Below are 5,428 nucleotides of genomic sequence, written 5' to 3'. Positions count from 1 at the left end.
GGGAGATGTAACATTAATGAGCTGATGGTATTTCAGCCATCTGTTCCATATTAATGAATCCTGACTCTAACACATTCTGCACTCAAAGACCAGAACGTGAGTAAACAAGGACCTTTGTTGTTTACATAATTCACCATTTTGGGCGCCCTGAAGTCGGCCACATCCTGCCTTGAGTGACAGTTATTACACCTATTGAGACTGTCCAGGGATACCCGTGCGAGCCTCAAAGGAGACATGAAACCCCCACACACATAAGCACACACACACAAACAAACTTTTCTTTATGCTCTTTATGTAAGTCCTTAATAATATGTATCAGGAATAGGTTTGTGTTGCATAAAATGGTTAATCCTTGTTAGGCGAGGTTATAATTTGCTGACTTATAAATTGGAAATGTGTCTCCTAATTTGAATGCTCTCAAATAGAATTTGAGTGTAACCCTACCCCCTTTGCAGCTCATAAAACTTTATGACCCCACTGGGAAACAGGACAGGAAATCTAACTCTTACAAAAGAATGGTCAAATGTACTTAAATGTAGTCTAAATGTATATAGTTTTGTTTTTCGGAACATTAGATGTTTCCCATATAAATTGGGACTATCTGCAGTTTTATCATGTGTTAATCAAATCATTAAATGTGTGTAATTCTGCATTTGAATGTAACTTCATGTTTTGATCATTTATATATATTATTTTTGGTATCTTTTTAATCGTCATGCTTTGACGGACCCATTTATCTAAAGCAAATTAATGTAAAATGTATTAATCTTGAATTACGAACTTGCTAGAATATCACTGCTGAAATCTGATAAGCCCCAAAGTTAATAGGGTGGGTGTTTCCACAGAGACAAAGGAACTTTTTCCAGCTTTAGATCGCGGACATTCATTGGTTGTTCACTCGAACAGAGGCGTGAACCATCTCAAGCCATAAGATCTGACCGAACAAAGTCCGATCTCTCTTCGTTCTCTTACTCTCTTCAAACATTGTTTGTTGAACCTTTCAAATACCGCGCGATTCCGCAGCAGCCCGGAAGATGAGCGAACACTCCTTGCCACAAAGGACCACGCTGCTCCAGCTCACGCCAAGCTCCAGCGCAGCTCACACACACGTCGCCAGTCTGGCGTCACACAGAGAGACTCTGCAAGTATCATTTTCTATGGAGATTTAAATGCTGCTTAAAGTGTTTCTATGATTTGAGTCGTTGTTGGCTTCCAAAAGTTTACTGTCTGTGATTTTCATACCTGAGCTCCTTCTGTGATCTCTCTCTCTTTCTCTCTCTCTCTCTCTCTCTCTCTCTCTCTCTCTCTCTTTCTCTCCCTTATTTGGATTCCGTTATGTCTTGTACAAAGTTTAATTGCTGTATTGTCGTACGTTAATCTTACGACCGTTTGCTGGACAAACCACTGTTTGATTTGCAGTAATTTACTGTAAGAGATATCACAATAATTGATATGAAGAATGGAATATTGACATATTAATGAGTAAATTGCAGTGCCCTGTAATGAGTTATTGATTAATGCAATTGAGCTATTTTTCATAATCAATAAAATTTAGTGTAACTGTCATATGAGATATTTATTAATCATATTCCTGATTAATTATTCAAATTCCCTATATATCATTTGAGTTAATTATTATGTACAACCCAGTGCGGCTACACTGTTCAGTGGCAGTTTTCTTGAAATGAATTGTGTATTTAAAACCTTAATAAAAACTTCACTTATACAATTTAATAATCATACCAATGTTTTCACATTTTAAAGTTTAAAGCACATAGTTTTGAATAGTTTCAATGGCCCCACACACAAAAAAATAACTTTTTTTTTCGCCGATCATAAATTCCTTTTAGGTCAATAAAAAGATGGACACAGGCAGGGCTGTACAGGGAGGGGTGGGGGTACAAACAGATGTCTTTTATGACCCTTATCAATCAAACTTTTTGAGACAAGCCACACAGTACTCTCTCTCTCTCTAGTGATCCAAACTGAGATACCATTTTGAAAGCTCAGGAAACCTTTACAGATGTTTTAAGTTGATTAGTTAATTGGCATGTCACTATATTCTAATTTGTTGAGATGAGTGAATTGGTGGGTTTTTGTTAAATGTGAGCCAAAATAACCACAATAAAAAGAACCAAAGACTTAAAGTACTTCAGTCAGTGTGCATTTAATTAATTTAAAACACAAGTTTCATAATTTGAGTTGAATTACTGAAATAAATTAACTTTTCCACCCACGACATTCTAAGTTATTGAGATGCACATTTAAAACGATCATTGTTAATGTTTGAATTATATTTCAGGTCAGTTTGTGAAGACAGATAATCAAGAGATGCTGCATATATATATATATATATATATATATATATATATATGTATATATATATATATATATATATACATATATATATATATATATATATATATATATATATATATATATATATATATATATATATATATATATATATAGATGATTGCTCTTAAATATTTAAATGCAATGTGTAATGCCTACTAGGATTTGCTTTTTTTATGCATAATGTTTTGTCCCTGGATGAATGCTTACAGATGGATAATCTTTTATTTATGTGCCAGAAACATTATAATCATTCATAATTTTTGTTGGTTCATGCTGAACTGGTGTTGATAAATGTACTCTTTATATTAATAGTAAATTAAATTGATTCAAAATATCAATTATTGTCACTGTTTTTAAGTTGCATTGTCTGGAGATTTTTTTTTTTTTTTTAGTGTCCAATTTCTGTTTGATTCATTATGAAGGGGCAAATTGTAATCTATATTTAAAATGAAACATTTACATAAATGTAGATTACATTTATTTACATACAGTTTGAGTAAACAGGAATATATTTGGGAAAATATGTTTATTTTCTTGTATGCAATGTACAGTAAAAAGGACCATTAATTGAAAATTTGAATGGTATAATACATATATTTACATTTATAGAAATCTTATATATTTGCATATAAATAAATGAAATATGTAAAAATAAATATTAGAAATGAATATATGATTATATATTGCAAATTGATATATTTGCATAGTCTGATATTTAAGTATAAAGGAAATAAATATATGTAAATATTTCAGATAAAAATATTTTTACAGGTGCTGGTCATATAATTAGAATATCATCGAAAAGTTTATTTATTTAACTAATTCCATTCAAAAAGTGAAACTTGTATATTATATTCATTCATTACACAAAGACTGATATGTTTAAAATGTTTATTTCTTTTAATTTTGATGATTATAACTGACAACTAATGAAAATCCCAAATTCAGTATCTCAGAAAATTTGAATATTGTGAAAAGGTTCAATATTGAAGACACCTGGTGCCACACTCTAATCAGCTAAAGCGTTTAAATGGTCTCTCAGTCTAGTTCTGTAGGCTACACAATCATGGGGAAGACTGCCGACTTGACAGTTGTCCAAAAGATGACCATTGACACCTTGCACAAGGAGGGCGAGACACAAAAGTTCATTGCAAAAGAGGCTGGCTGTTCACAGAGCTCTGTGTCCAAGCCAGAGATGTATAAAGTACTAGAGACCCATACTTGAGTAAAAGTACAAGTGCTCTATCAAAAAAGTGACTTGAGTAGAAGTTGAAGTGCTCTTTAAGCACCCCACTTAAGTAGAAGTACTAAAGTATTCAACATTTTTTGTACTTAAGTATTGCAAGTAGTCTATTTTAAAATTTACTACTCAAGTACTGAAAGTAAAAGTAGAAGTATTGTGTTATATAGCTATTAAAGAAAGTAGTCAAAGTTTGAACATATTGTTTTTACTATTTCAAATGATTAACCTAAAGGACAATCACAATTCCTTTGACTGTAACTTCTTGTAAACAAAAATGGTTACTAGGGTTAGTTAGCCCAATTTGCAAAATGATGTCATTAATAACTTACCCTCATGTTGTTTCAAACCCATAAGACATCAGAGGGTCATTTAGAATTTTTTGAAGCATATTTTCATTTGAAGAAAATACATTTTGGTCCAAAAATAGCAAAAACTACGACTTTATTCAGCATTGTCTTCTCTTCCGTGTATGTTGTAAGACAGTTAAAAACAAAGCAGTTTGTGATATCTGGTTCGCGAACGAATCATTTGATGTAACCGGATCTTTTTGAAACAGTCCACCAAATCGAACTGAATCGTTTTAAACAGTTCGCGTCTCCAATACACATTAATCCACAGATGAATTAAGCTGTTAACTTGTTTAATGTGTCTGACACTCCCTCTGAGTTAAAACAAACCAATATCCCTGAGTAATTCATTGACTCAAACAGTACACTGACTGAACTGATGTGAAGAGAGAACTGAAGATTAGAGTTGTGACGTTCGCGAACGAACCGATTCTTTTGAACGGCTCATAAACATGAACGATGGGAGCCGAGTCGCGACTGGAGAGGAGCCGTTCTTTCTATCGTTCTTTTTTCCTATGCGTGTTCATACAAATGAGCTCCGCCAGGAGACAGAACAGTTATAGGGGGAGGGGCGCACCCAGCGCAGGCCAACCCTTTATAGCGTGATGATATTAGTTATTAGTTGTGCATGCATTTACATTGCATTTTGTGTTCATTTAAAACTTATTTTAAAATCATTAAAAATGTTCTTTTGTGATACTCTACTTGTATAGAAATGTTTCACTAAAAGCTGTTTTCCACAGACATTCATTGCAGCCCACTTTGTTATTGTTCATTGACTTGAAGGGGCTGATGTCCTATTTGCAAAGTTTACAGTAGTAATAGTATGTAGTATGTAGACATTTCCATTTTATTTATTCTAATTTTATCTACTTAAAAAAAAAATAGTTTTCTATCAAAATGTTCTTGTGTGATAATGTTCTTGTGTGGAAGTGTTTGTAGTAAAAGCTGTTTTGCACAGAAATTCATTGCAGCCGGCTTTGTTTTTTATGTTTATTTGTGAGTAGGTATTGTATGAATAACATAAGTCAACGTAGTTTTACACACACACACACACACACACACACACACACACACACACACACACACTTTGTACTAAAGGTAAATCAAAATAATGATGTCACTGTCTAAGCAGAGGGATTTGTGCAACCCTATGGAATATAGTCGACACATGAGAAATGAGGTAATAATCAATATTTCAGAATAATTCAAACTCAGATATTGGTGTGTGATATCTGAGCTTTAATTATTTGACTACAAATCTCACCTCATAATACCTCCCAGTGATTATTTCCAGGATAAACTGAGATGCTCCCAAGCTGGCTTCTTAAAACTGACTAAATATTTAAAAAGAGCCAAAAGAGCCATTCTTTTGAACGGCTCTTTGAAAGGAACGGATCGCGAAGATCCGGATCCCCTCAAAGAGCCATAAATCCCATCACTACTGAAGATGAACACCGAGCCGAGCCAGATAATGACT

Source organism: Carassius gibelio, chromosome A10 (assembly GCF_023724105.1).
Source record: "Carassius gibelio isolate Cgi1373 ecotype wild population from Czech Republic chromosome A10, carGib1.2-hapl.c, whole genome shotgun sequence".
Classification (NCBI taxonomy): Eukaryota; Metazoa; Chordata; class Actinopteri; order Cypriniformes; family Cyprinidae; genus Carassius; species Carassius gibelio.
This window is presented reverse-complemented; position numbering follows the sequence as displayed.